This window comes from Ursus arctos, unplaced genomic scaffold (assembly GCF_023065955.2).
Source record: "Ursus arctos isolate Adak ecotype North America unplaced genomic scaffold, UrsArc2.0 scaffold_14, whole genome shotgun sequence".
NCBI lineage: Eukaryota > Metazoa > Chordata > Mammalia > Carnivora > Ursidae > Ursus > Ursus arctos.
The window spans coordinates 51,839,227-51,854,347 of NW_026622808.1; the positions used below are offsets into that span (position 1 = coordinate 51,839,227).

A 15,121-nucleotide genomic window follows, 5' to 3' on the forward strand; every position below is an offset into this window, starting at 1 on the left:
TCCAGTAAGAGGACTCATTCCTGTTAATAATAAACAGTCACCAAAAACCAAGTGTCTATGACAAGCCAGAAGCTCTGTGTTAAGAGCTTTGCATACATTTGTCACTTACGCCTCCCATCAATCTGAACGGCAGGCACTGTCACTGCCACTAAGACGAACTGCCTCAAAGACTCAGCCACTTGCTTGGGGGGACAAAGCTACCAAAGGGCAGAGAATCAGTGCGTACTTCTGCAGAGACCAAAAACTACCTGGTTCAAGGGGAAATACTCCAGAAGCATCCAATTACATTACCATTCTAAAACTTGGTACTACTATCACAAAGGAAAACAAATCCATTATTTTCTTCGAACACTGTTGGACTTGAACCACCTTACAGAAGCTCACCTTCATCGGCGAGGGTGTCCTGACTGCCCAGTACGGAGGGAGAATACCCCAGAAGATAATTTTTGCATTTCGTGCAGCTTGGGACAACCATATCTCTATGACACAGGGCCTCGTGAGCTTGTAATGCCTGAAGGTAAGAAACTAACCAGAGTCCCTCAAGATAAAACTGCTTGTTTAATAATTAAGAGTTTGGGATAAAAGGAAGAAAACAGCAGCAGCTCTTTTCTGAGGCTATCTTCAGGTTCTGGGTCCGACAGGCCCCTGACAGAATGAAGCCAAGGGCAGGTGACAGTGAAGAACAGGGAAGGTAACAAAGACAGAAGGTAGAGGCAAAGTGGCAAGATCCTGGGGAAAAGACTCAGAAGGATAAAAGAAAGAGCTAGCATGAACAGGATCTTAGCTTCCCTCACGGGACCCTGCAAAAAAGCCTGCCGAGAACACCGACTCCAGAAGATGGCCAGTATTTTACACTCAGCGGCTCTTACAGCCCAAGGAGAGGAATATGCTTTCAAAACTGAGCCCCCTGAAATGAATATTACACTATATGTTAACTAACTGGAATTTAAATAAAAACTTGAAACTAAACAAAAACAAAAACCGGAGCCCAATCTGGATTCAGTAATGGAGAGGAAGTCAAGATCGCCGAGTGCGGGTGGCAAAGGAGGGCCTCAGCCAGCCATGCCTGTCCCAGCCTGGTCTTCCTGTTTTGCACAGGAGGAAATCTTGGTGCAAGAAGCAAAGCCCTGCAAGACAGTTTATAAACCCCAAGCAGGGCCAGCCTCACGGGTGTGTGACAAGTGCTGCCATACAGGGCTCCGTACTCAGGAGGGCCCTGAATTTGGTTTAATGTTCTGCTATCACCCTCCAAAAACTCTTAATATTTAACAAGGAACCCCACATTTTAATTCTGTACTGGGCCCCACAAATCGGACAGCTGGTACACCCCCACTTTTTTGTTTTTTCTTTGAATTTGCAAAAGTCTCATAAGACAGAGTTTACTTCGAATTTTTTTTTTTTATAGATAACTTGCTTCATGGGCTATTTACACTGTATGTGACCTTCTGGCTGGGATGTCGTAGATTCTCAAAAATTGATATTTAATGCACAGATCAAGCATTTCTTCATGTCACGCTTAATACACGACCCAACCGGCAAGGCAAAATATGCTCAGTATGGTTGTCAGAACCCATGGAAAAGACACAGGTGTCACTAGTGGGTTTAATGAAGGGATGGCGGGGCACGGTGCATTCTGACCTCAAGGGGTTGTAAAAATCTAGACCACTCACCTAAAACTCAGTTCCCGATCCTTGACCTATCCTCTTTTATTCACAATAAAACATAAACCTCCCAAACATACAGACACGCAGCAGTATATAAGCACCCAGGTGTAGCACACGTTTCCAAAGAAAAACCTTGTGACTCTTTGGTCCCATGGACGTTACAAACATCAAAGAGACAATTTGGTCCTTATGGTGCTACCCTGGAAAAGGGTTTCTTGGCAGGGGAAGAAAATATATGTGCATATACTTGAAGAGCAAGTAGTTACTAACAATTGTATAGAGACTATGATACACAGCAGAATAAATGCATAGAAATATGGGGTATTATCCTCAATTTTGTTTTTTAAAGCATAGATATACAGGCACACACATGCTCAGATATAGCCAAACACATATGCATAAATGTGTCCACACAGATATGGATATTATCTCAGGTAGCAAGGCTGGATTTGATCCCTGTGGCTACCACGCTCGGGAAGAGTCGGTTCCCCTCTCTGAACCACAGCCTGATGGACATGGGGTGGCCTGGATTAGGTCATCACCGAGGACTCCATAGTTCTCACAGGATCACACTCTGGGGATCAAAGCAGCTGAAAAAGTTCCCACACTAAAACCCCATCTCAAAAGCAAACTGGCCCCTGCTTACTTCATTGTTCTCACATGAAACGTGTAATGTTCATTCGGCATGGGTTAAGTGGACAAACGACTGTATATATATTTTAAGATATGGATATCTTAAAACCCACGAATTTTTTTTTAAGACTTACTTTTTCAGTGCAGTTTAAGGCGCAGAGGGAAATCAAAGGGAAGGTACAGAGATTTCCCATATCCCCTGGCCCCACTCATACCCAGCCCCTCCTGTTATCAACATCCCACACCAGAGTGGTACAACTCTTACTACTGATGAACCTGCAATTACAGGTCACGATCCCCCAAAGCCACAGTTTACAACATTACGGTTGACTCCTGGTGTTGTACATTTGAGAAGTTTGGACAAATGTATCATAAGATGCATCCACCATTATCATATCAGACAGAATATATTTGCTACCCTACAAATGCCCTGTGCTCTATTTACCCGTCTCTCCCAGCCCTGGGCAACCACTGATATATTTACTATCCCCCCGGTTTCACCTTTTGCCGAATACCATACAGCCGGAGTCATACAGTAAGTAGCCTCTTCAGATGGGCGTCTTGCACACCATGATATGCCCTGAAAATTCCTCCATGTCTTTTCATAGCTTGACAGCTCATTTCTTCTTTTTTTTTTCCCTAAGTAATCTCTATGCCCAATGGGGTGGGAGGGCCTCAAACTCAGGACCGCAAGGTCAAGAGTCACAGGCTCCACTGAGCCAGCCCAGGTGTCCTCATTTCTTCTTGGTGCTGAATATTCCATTGTCTAGATGTACCATGATTGTTATTTATCCATTCACACGCTGAAGGACATCTAGGTTGCTTCCTAGTTCTGGCGACCAGGAATAAAGAGCTACAAACATTCGTGTGCAGGTTTTTATTGGACACAAGTTTTCAACTCCTTTGGGTAAATACCAAGTAGGGCAATTGCTGGATCGTATGGAAAGAGTATGTTTAGTTCTATAAGAAACCACCAAACCATCTTCCAAAGTGGCTATGACAATTACGCATTCCCACCAGCAATGTATTAAGACTTTGGTTTTGTTTTTTTTAAAACACTATTTCTGAGGTATTCATGGTAAGACTCTCCCCAGTGAGAGAACTAAGGCACCATGGAAATTCAAGGGAAATGTTTCATCCTCTTTAAATCTCTCCTCAGCCTCCTCACACACAGTGCATGGTCAGGCTCCTTGGGATTTTCCCATTCCGAAAGAGAAGCTGTTTGGTGAGCCAGGCTCTGTGACCACCCATGATCTGAATTACGCACAGGTGTTCAAAAATACAGAGGGATCCAGCATAATTAAGAGCATTAAGCAATCATCTCAGCCCAAGGAGGCAGTTGAAGAAAAGAAGAACAGAGTTTGGGCAGCACTTTGGGAAATAAATTCCACAGCCTTTCACCAAGTTGAAATCTTGGCTTTGGACACACATAAAAATGAGCCTGGCCTGATCTGAGCTCCCAGTGGACATCTGCCAGATCACAAAAGTTGACCCAATTGGCCTGCCTCACCACAGAGAAGGCCGCTGCTGGAAGAGCAGAGGTATTGCTGGGAAGAGCCAACACGGACGGACAGGACGGCGGACAGGAAAATGGCAGAACACAGTCGGACGGCGCGAGCCAGGGTGGGAGTCTGCTTTCAAGAGAGTCATTTCGTCAACGCATTTTTAAACAGCAACATCACAGCAGCCTTCGATCTGATTTCCGGCTTTTATTGACTTCAATCACTCTCTCTCTATGTCCTATAAACCACAGCTAATTATTCCTTGATTTTCTCTCCTGTCACTTGGTACTGTTGTACGGTAGTAAGCACCTGCTGAACTCTGTCCAGCGGAGGCACGTCTTTGAGGGAGAAATGCTTTAGAAACCCCTTTGCAACAAAGAAGGCAGTGGCAATGTTTTCTCACAAGGTTTCGGGGACCTAGAAAAAGATGCTCAGTTCCAAGTATTCTTTCTCTTTAAATAAACCATCGCCAAGTACAACTTTGTTATGAGAAACTCGGAATTTTTTTTTAATTAAAGCCATTGTTTAATGGTAACACGGACTCTAATGGTCCCTGTTTAACACACCAGTCTGCTAAAAAGAGCGTTGTGCAAACATTCCCCCTTTGTTATATTTTTCCTCCATTCTTCGGGGAAACACTATCTACCTTTAGACACATTTTGTTTAACATCTTTGGTCATTTATGCTATTTATTGAGTACCTGATATTCCTAATAAAACGTCAGTACAAATATTCAGGTTGTTTAGGAGGAAAGAAAAACTTTTTCCAGCCTTTCCTGGCCAGGCAAGGTAAACATTCCTATGGCCCAAGTCAGTTAGCCACACTGACACAAACACAAACGCCTTTTATCTTTCCCCTTAAATTACAAAAGATTATCATTTTACTCAGCAATAAGCCTGCCTAAATCGAAACTCTGTACATCAGAATTAAATATGTTCTATCTACTCAAAATGAACAGTGTATTATTTATCACTAATATTTAATGACAAAAAAACTGATAACTCTCTCTGGTTACACCACTGATTTCATCTAGTCGCGCCTCATCGATTCCTTTGGTCATTAGCATAATCACAGAGCATCAACTCCGGCTTATGCAGCAAGTTTGATAACAGAGCTGAAAGTAGACACACACTATTTTAAAAACATGTTCCGATTTTCATCTGAGTATATCTTTATTTATATGGCTTTCTTACCATAAAGATGCCAGTCCTTTAAAATATGCAGAAATCACTTTCTACACTGAAGAACAAGGTGCTATATCATAACAAGGATACAGAAGTATAAAGCGCCTGTTAATTAAACATCGCTTTTTAACTTGCTACCCTGCATATGTAACTGCTAAGTTCTAAGCCAAGTCTTTAAATAAGAATGAGAAAATGGCTAGGCTCCTTCAGATGAATGCCTAGTCTGTTTTTTTTTTCCCCCTTAAATGTAAGAGATCAACCACTTGATATATTATTTTTTTTAAATCAAGTTCCCTGGTAAATGTTTGATTTTAAAGTGCTCCCTTCTCCCCCCCCACCCCTCCAAAAAAAAAAACAAAAACACAGGCAAATGAACAAATTATCCAGTTTGAGTCAGGACTGATAGTTTCACATTAATCCTCAATTTTCCATGTATAATATTGCAGAATGCGGCTGGGTTTAAATATAAAGAACTAGTGTCAAATACTATTCAGCACTTCAAAAGGTTCAAGTGGGAAAATGAATCAAATACAGCTACATGTACCCACATGGATGAATTTTACGAACTCTACGGAACAACAAAAAAGCAAGTTATTAAAGATTGCGTACAGGAGGATACCATCAATATGAAGCAGGAACATACACAAGAAAAGCCTATATTTTGGGGAATACACGCATATGTATTAAAAGTGTAAAGAAATCCAGCGGATGAAAAACAGCCAGCCAAGAGCAGAGGTCACCTGCAAGGGGACAGGGATAGAGGTTAAGATGAGGGGTGATATGCCAAGGGCCTCTTCAACCTGGATCAGAAATGTGTCTTCCCTGAAGCTGAGCTGCAGGTACATGGGTGATCACCGAATTATTCTTTGAATTACACTTTTTGGTGTCGTACGCAGTCTTAATAGAAATGGCTTTGTAAACAACCGCCAGCTTTCTCTCATCAGAAGTTATTCTCAACTCAAGATCAAAGTGCTTGAGGCCAAGACATCACATGTTATTCAACAACTGGGGCACTTGCTACAATACTAAGCACTGCATCCCAATATAAAACCCATGTCCAGTGTTCTCAAAAGTGCTTTATTACTACCTTAAAGAATTCTTCTACCTCAGTACTCTGCGACGGGCAAGTCGTCTCTGAGGCAGAGAGGATCTCTCTAGTTAGTAAAAGGGACTGTCCTGAGAAACGAACAAAAACGAACACAGAAATCAGATCTCTCTTTACATTGTCTTTTTAATTTTGAGTTGAAGTGGATATGTGCACACGAAGAATATGCTAGAAGCACACCTTGTATACGGTTGGGGGACATAAGGGTATAAGGGAAAGGTAAATCTTTGCCAGATGGGGAGTTTATTCCCCCCACATCCCATCCCCATCCCCTTCTTGGCATATTTAAACCTTGAGCAGCAGTCGCCATAAGGACAGTGAGACAAAAGGGAGAAGCACCCCAGTCAGCGTCGAGGAGGACGGCTTGCTCCTACAAGTATAAGAATTTGTTGTAAGCTTACCCAAGTGACGACTGCACATTTACTGTCAACACGCATCATACTGCAACAAAAGCCATTATTTAGAAAATAACATGAACACATTTAAGCGGCTGAACCCTTCCTAAACCCAGAGAAGGCATGCAAAACGGCAGGTCTGCAACAACATGCCTGATGCAGGCCATAAAAGAAAACCAGAAACTGAACAATTTTCTATTTTAATAGACTAGCTTCTCCAAAATTATTTACAGTTGCACGTAAGAGATGCCCCACCCCCACCTTCTCAAGGTCCAGCTCGCTTCTTTCCAAGCAATTAAATGCCGCAAACTTTCTATTAGAAAATTTCTATAATACATCACTAAAAAGGGTCTGCCATTGATTCCCTAATGATAAATCAGTTAATTACTTAACCTTTCTTAATGAAATGATTAACATCCTCTCCACAAACAAGGAGGAGTGATTTAACATCACACTGTAGATTTCATCAACCAGGGACAGTGCTAATACCACGCGTCCTTTTCCACAGCACCTTCTATTTTTTCAATCAGTTCCATTTATCTTTCATGGAAACCCTTTACTCAAGGGTAGAGACAGCTAGTTTTAAAACTTGACCCATTAGCAATTTTTTTATAAAAGTACTTCAGGGCCCAAACAACAATAAAGGCACTCTGTATTATAGGAATATTCCAAATACCACCCGGAATCGAGAGCCAAAGCAACTGAGAAGTTCTAAACATAAACACAATTGCCAACTTTTTGGTATCTATTAAAATCAAACCACACCCAAAGCCAAATGGAAATTTTTTTTTTTTTTTAATTTAGGTGAGGGCATTTTAGATAAACACTTTACTGGGTAACTTCAAAAGGCACTGTTACTAATACAGACCCAAAAAATGTCTGTACAACTTTTATTTAAATAACTCTTTTGATCTTAGTGGTTAGATCTTTAGCTGAAGCCCTGAATACTTAAACAAGCCTTCTTAGCATTTTATCTTCCTTTATCTCCTAATCTTGTAGGATGCATTCTCCTTAGAATTCTGCTTTATTTGTGTGGCATCATTGGCTAAGCTATTGCCATCAATATTCCTGCAGACCCCATCACACACAATGGTAGGGAATGTCCCAAGAGGCGTAGGGAAATCGAAATACTTGTGCCAGCAGGGTTACTCTCATAAGTAAACAGTTCAGATTTTAAAAATTAAGATGAAATACTAAGAAAAAAAAAAAACTTCAGAAAAGCCATCTGACACTAATTGGCAGCTACAACATGACAACACCCACTGGAAACATGGATGCAAAAAGGGCATAATGTGAAAGGAAACGTCAGGTACAGGTGAAAGCTACTGATGTTCCAGGTTCTTCCTACCGCTTTGTGGAACGGCGATGCTCGTGTTCTGCCTCTATTTCTCTACGTATCTAGGTTTCTCTTGGTGCCTGACTCAAAAGGGAGCCCGTATGCCTCTCAGATTTCATGAGGTCCAAACAGTAAAGTTAAACCCTTCGGAAGAGTTGTAGGCTTCCGTCCAACTCTGACAATTGAGGAGTCCAGTTCTCCCACTTTGGTGGGTATGAGAATCATGTGGGGAGCTTTTTCAAAATGCAAATGCTGGCCCCACCCCAGATATGGCACATCCAGGAGCAGCGCAACTACGTCTATGTCTGGAACCAGAGCTCCGCCGTGATTCCAATATTCGTACATGCTTAAAAAAAACCACCAGTTTTGATTCTTAATGGAAATCCGAACTCATTAAAAATAATACAGGCATCGAGATAGAACAAAAAATGCATCGGTAAAATCCAAAAGAAGATAAAGATTTCAGTTCCAGAATCTCTAGCAGGATAAATCACTTGGTCCACACGGTCCTCTGTTCAGCATGCTTCAGAATTACCAGGGGAAGTTCGTTTAAATTGCATTCTCTCTCATCAGTCAGCAAAAATTCCGATCCAAGAATCTGTATTTTAATAAAACTCCCCGACACATACACAAACACACACAATGACCCGCAAACGGGTGAGCAAAGTGCCCCTTTGAAACATGTTGAATTAGGACCAACTGCAACTTCCTTCCACTTCACACGAGCATCTGTGTTCCATCTCTGTGCTCACCTGTCCCCAGGAGAGGAGGCTGCCAACACCTCTGATCAGACATCACCAACTCAGGGCTCTGGGACAGGAGAAACACAGGCAGAACACATACCGCATCCTCCCCCGCAAGAGCTGTGGTCAATGTCCGGAGAGCAAGAAGAACGTCTTAAAGAATTTGAGTAATAACACAGCACCTGTGCCATGAGATCACTAAGCTCGAAGAACATACCTTCAAATACTACCCTTAATTCACAGACAGGAAACCTGGAGCAGAGAAAAAATCACATTATGACTCAAATGCAGAGCTGGAAGGGAGGAAAAAAAGAAACCTCAGGAATTCAGTTTTTGAGCCTGATGCTAGAAATATTATTCAGGCCCTAGTAAATAAAGCTGATCACAATATCAGTTAAAATCAAATAATCTAGCAAAATGGAGATGTCTACCTGACTTACTACTGAGAAATAAATATTTCCAAATAAACAAATCAGGAGAAAAACCTTTGTCCCATCCTAAGTGAATCTATTCTATTTAATTAATTTAAACAGGAACCTAATAAAGCCACGCTCATACCCTTTTTTTTCCCTCAGTAAACTGTCCCATAACACACTAACCTCTGATAGCTACAAACTGTTGAAATAAAACAGAACGACATGAGTTTTGTAGTCAGTGATCCCTCCATTTCAGCTGCTTGTCTGAATCAGCAGCAGTTAGAGGAAATACACCCATCAGAGTGCTCCTAAGGAGAGAGGACTAAATAGTACACAGAACACTTGAACACAATTCTGTATGTATTCATGTTCCTTTTCTTTAAAAAAAAAAAAAAAACTATTTTATTAAAAATGTGATTTGGAAAGAAAGTGCAATTAGCTTTGCACAGGCACTGCCGAGATGTTCCCGAACACACCAGACATATGTAAATATTTCGTGATATCAGTTCCATTCGAGTAGACCTGTCAAGATATTTACAGGGCTTGACAGTACTTCTGTCTTTAATTAAATTTTTGCCTAGATACTTTAATGTAATTTAAATAGATTATTAGTTGTCAGGATCTAATATAAATTTTGTTTACGATTTAGTTACTTTAAGTACTCAGACTGAAGAAACTAATTTAACCCCATGACTGAGCAGCTTTAAGCGTCAAGAGAAGACCACTAAAAAGTCCCCACTGCCCTTTGCACTATTCCGGTAATCTTGAATTACTACAACTTAATTGCAAATATCAAGCCACTAAATTGAGCCCCCTCCCCCACCTTTTTTTAAACAACACAGCTGGTGCAGAGCTTTCAGGAAACACCCATCTACACTTCCTCAGGTACCAGGGTCTTTCTCTTAGGCAGTTCACTCTCCCAGGGGCTGGCTAAGTAGGAAATGTTTTTCTCACTTTAAATCCCATAAAATAACTACCAAACAAACACCTGTTGTGCACAAGGCAGGGCTTATATTAAAAACTGCCATCAAGGGATTTCAAAAAGAAAAACAAGCCTTGCAGAGACATCCACAGCTAATTTGGTCAATAGATCTCATGACTGGGTACAAGACCACGAGGGAAAGGATACAGCTTCTGGCACAACCTTCTCCTGAATGGGAGCTGGCTTCTAAATACAACCCGAAAAATGCCTTAGCACAAACTGACTGTAATTAATAAGAATAATTTACTAAAGAAACAAAGAACACTGTCTCCCCTGACTGCCATGCACTTTACCCCACTGTACTTCCTCTTTCCAGAATACCAGCCTTGTAGCCATAATTGCAAGAACATTATCTATAGGATGAAAAACCAAAGCACTTCTTGAAATCAAACATTCCTTACAACATTTATTTTTAGGTTGGCGACACAAGCCAAATATGCTTAATTTCCATTAACCACATCGTCACATGCACACTGAAATAAACTACGTATGTCCCGGGGGGGGGGGGGGGGAAACAACTGTCATGCATAAGATACCCCATATTTGGCCAGGTTTTCCCCTGTTTCAGGAATTCGTCTCATCTCATGGCCTGCCGATCTTCCAGCTTTTGGCACCTCTAACCTTAATTCATGTGAGTACCATGGAAGAGAAATGTTTTTAAAAAATCAGTTTAAGATGGCTCCTTGGACAGCATGCGTTATGGCAAAGTGACCTAAAGACCAATGCAAGTAGTCACAAGAAAGATCATTTAGGAAATACACAGGCCCAAATGCAAACTTACTTGGCTTGCTGGCTTGATTCACAAATTCAGTGTTTGATCACCTGGTGGGATTACTACCATCAACTGAAGAAAAAAAAAAAATCCCCTGCAAATAGTAAAAGTATATGTTGGCTCATGTCTATTCAGCAGATGCCTCTCATAAGGTTATTTTCTTTAGAAAACAAACCTCTACTTGCTTGAGACCTTTATACACTCTAGGTCCAAAAAACATAGAAAAAAAAAAAGCTGGCTTAGCAAAAATGGCATTTAATATGACTGAATTCTATAAAAGGAGTAGGACACCTAACAGGATAAGAAAGGAAAAGAAAGAGCCCTTAGCAAAAACATTTTTTTGAAAAACAAAAATACCACCTGTGCAAATCTAGCTATGCTCTCAAAACCCTTTCTCAGCCCCACAGAAACAGCTCATGCTCAATGCCTTGAAGTTGCAATTAAATTGTAGTAATTTAAGATTATCAGGAGAGCAAAGGGCAGTGGGAGCTCTTTGGAGGGCTTCCCTCCCTTCTTAATGCTCTTCAGTCAGGGGTTAAATGAGTTTCTTTAATGTAAGTACCTTAAAGTAACTGAATCATAAACAAAATTTATACTATTTTCTGACAGCCTGCAATCTATTTAAATTTTATTAACGTGTGCCTAAAATTATTTTTAAAAGACAGAACTCCTGCAATGCCCTGTAAATATTCTTGGCATACTCACTGAAATGTAATCGGTATGATAACAACTAACATTGTCTGAATACACATACTTTTTTGTGATGCGGCGTCTTACAAGATAACATTTCAAAATTGAGTTTGAGTCTTAAGTAAAACATGAAAACTAAATAAACAGCACAATAAGATTGCCTGCAAAGAGGAAGCTGGGTTCAAAAGAAGTTGTCACATCTGCTGTATTCTCCCTTCACTTTCTTAACGTGGGCATTGGACGTGCTGTGGTATAAATATATTCCTTTAGGAAATATCACAATTCTTTTGTTAACTTAAACAACTCCTGAAACCAGACATATCCTTCAATAGAGCCTGAGAATGCAAATATACAAGGCCAGGGGTAGAGTCTTAAGAGAAGCCAAGGAAAAACTTAGTAACAGAAAACCATACCTCGGCTCAATATTAACCCAGTCAACTTTTGTTATTGTTGGTTCAAATGATTTAACTAGAAAATATTTACAGCTTTTTAAAAAACATTACATATTGCACAGAATTGCCCAATAGCATCCATGTGTATGTTTAACTCACATTGTTTAATTATACAATAAAAGATATATCCAATAAAAGCTACACACTTTGAAACATGTTGGGCACTATGGTTATGAAACTCTGACATAAAAAAACATAAAGTGCTTACTGTGTGATCGACACGTTAATTAAAAATGCAATCCTTAAATGACAATCATTTTTATTCTTCTTTATGTGTTTACTTGTCCTATTTCCTACTTTGTTCTACGTAATTAAAAATGACATTTAATTTGGGGATAGTTTATAGCAAAAAAAAAAAAGTGTTACAGTTTTTACTCCAGCATTTAAATATAAATACAAAATCTTACAGACATCTCCAGCAATATAACCCTTTTAATTTGAGATAGTTAATTTGAATAGTTGATGTTGCTTTCATTATACTTTGATAAACCTGTGAAAACAAAATGCTAAAGTAATTGCTGTTACTACTCCCTTTAAAAATGTAAAGCAGTTAAATTTTCCTAGACAACAAGCAAGGACAAGTTACAGAGAACTTGAATAAAAGTAGCAACGTGGTCATATTGAATGTCAATCTAAAAAAAGAGGTTATGTCTAATCTGGAGAATGCTCCCTCTCGCCTTTTTAAATTCCAAGAGTGGGCTGACACAAAACTTCATCACCAGGGATTTTTTTTTTTTTTTTTTTTTAAGCTTCACATCAGATTTAAACCCTCACATACAAAACCTTGGCTTTCCTGACAAGGCAGATCTTCTAAACTTGATGTGAGAAAATGTTACCTAACTCTAGTGTAGGAGTCTAATGTTGGTAAAAAGAATTCCACTCCACAGTTCTGGGTAGCAAGGCAGCCTCTGGAAGACTTAATATTCGTTCCATACCTTTTTGCGTGCATGCTTTTCATAAACAAGACTGTATTAGAAAAATAACTTATTTAGCAACTCGACATCTATAAGGAACTCAAATGCTGCCTAGAGAGGGCCGAGTATTTCCTTCCAAGTGAGCCTTAGCTTGCACAACAAAGATCAGCATTTGCAATGGTCCATTTCTGCATTACTGAATATATATAGCTCTGCTGCTTGATCGAATAGTCCAGGGTTCTCCATGTAGAGCTCCTGACAACAACCCAGCAGCAGTTCTGTTTGATCTCTCCTGCTTCCTTAATTTGGGGTGTCAAGGTTCAGCAGTTGGAGGCTGTTTACTTTTCCAAAAAAAAAAAAAAAAAAAACTGATTTCTTTTTCTCTCTCTCTCATACAATGACTAATCCAAAGTCTAAGGGGGGAAAAGGCAGCCAGTGGTAAGATGCTAAACCTCCCCCCCCCCTTTGCAGTGAGATTTTAGCTGACATCTTTTGAATGATAACTAGTTGAGTTCCTTTTTATATTTTTAATGCTCTTTAATTATGAGATGTTTCAAGTAGAAAAGTCAGGGAGGAAAAAAAAAACATTCCAAATCTCTGAAACTGTAAGCCCAATTTTCTTTTCCTGGACTCAAAAAGATGGGTATTTCCACTTTGAGAGTCAAAACTCCAGTGGAATTCTAAAAAAGATTTGATACATTTCTCTCTGGAACTGAAAATAACAGCAACTCGTCTGTCTCAATTATGCAGGCTAACCCTGAGTAGAAAACACCTGAACTCTCACCATTTCTCTTCAAATTCTAGTTAAGACATCTTCTTCCCCCAAACTGATTATCACTATGGGAAAACGAAGGAAAGGAGATAGAAGGTAAAAATTTGCAGAGATTCTTCAATATATTTTCAGCTGTAGAAAAAAATCCCTTAAATATCCTTCAGGTTTTTTCAATTCAGCTATTGTGCAAGCCCTAAATCCTAAAGCCTGCGGACAACCAAAGGTAAAGTGTAGACGGTTTCAAGGTATAGACTCCTTTTAAAAGGAATACAGAATGCCCTTCCAGCATTCCTGTTTAAAAAGCAGTAACAGAAAAGGAAATCCGAACTTACAAAATACCTGTGACCGGACAGGAGAGCAACACCAGCCCCTTCTAGGTGGGCTGGAGAAGCTTAAATGCAACCAAATGAAATGTTTATATTAATTTCATTATTCTGCCCAAGCCTCAGAGAAGAGGGCTGGGGAGGGGGGGCGGGGGGCGGGGTGTTGGTAAGAGGAAGAAATAAGTTTCATTTCGGGTTTTCTGGTCAAGCAAAAGGAAAATGAATTAAAACGAATGCGTAGGATGAGCCCAGGCTAAATCAATACACTTTGTAATCAGCCCGGCAAGGGTATTTGGACACAATGACTTGGAAATAATTAATAGTTATAAGAGGGGAGTGGGGTGAGAAAGGGGGGGCGAGAGATGTCACCATATTTTATCGGAGCACTTTACACTCCACGCTAAACTTTGATCTCCAGATTCTCGGATTTAGGAAAGGGGGGAAAAAAGAGGAGAAAGTCCAGTATTTCGAAGCACCTACCAGCTTGAGGATGGGCACATTCCTGGCTCCGGGCGCCTCATCCCTACGCTCGCGCCGCCCATGCTGGCGCTTTGAGCAGAGAGCCCCCGGGGGCTCTAGGGTATCCGTTGCCCCCGCCCGCGTTCTCGCCCCGGCGCCCGCGGCCGCCTCAACTTACCCGCAGAGTCCGGGGAGGGAGTGGGAGCGCCGCCTTCACGCCCGCGGAGGAGGCGCCGGCAGCACCATGGTCCCCGGCGCCGCTGCCGCTGCCCCTTGCCCGCTTGCTCGCCGCGCGCTCTCTTCCTCTTGCAAACTTTCGGGTTCTGCGGTCGACAAGAAACCAGGGCGACCCTCAGCAAGTCTTCCCGACGCAGGTTGGGGGGAACTGAGGGGGGTGGGATAAGTGATTAGGCTGGGGGGCCAAGACAGAGAGGGCGGCGGACTAGGAGGACCCGCGAGTGCGGGTGGACGGAAAGGAGGATGTGGCTTAGGGAATCCCTGCAAGGATCCCGAGACCGGGAAATCGGCCCGAGGCAAAGTCTCAGCACCTTCCCCAGGATCTTACAAAGTTGCAACAACAAAAAAGGAGGGGGGAGGAAGGGGGAAGGGGGTGGGAAAGGGATACGATCGCAGGCGCAAGGTTTGAAGTTACAACTGTTTATTTAGTCCTTATTCTCACAGGGGCGGGAGCTGCGCGGGAAAGGGGGGGGCTGCAGGCTGCGATTTCGAAGCAAACACTGGGGAGGGGGCATGCGACTTTGTTTCTGGGCGCGGAGCTC

The 15,121-nt window shown here is 41.4% G+C and overlaps 1 protein-coding gene across 8 annotated transcripts in view; it reads right to left on the reverse strand.

The window, feature by feature from the left end:
- Positions 1-14,665, reverse strand: part of FOXP1 (forkhead box P1) — a 571,962-nt gene extending 557,297 nt beyond the window's left edge. For 5 of the 8 annotated variants that reach the window (XM_057311876.1, XM_057311879.1, XM_057311877.1 and 2 more), the window contains exon 1: positions 10,742-14,516. The gene's annotated coding sequence lies outside the window, so the exon portion shown is untranslated. The other 3 variants (XM_026501232.4, XM_026501233.4, XM_026501229.4) reach the window with 1 other exon arrangement.
- Between the last annotated feature and the right edge of the window lie 456 nt (positions 14,666-15,121).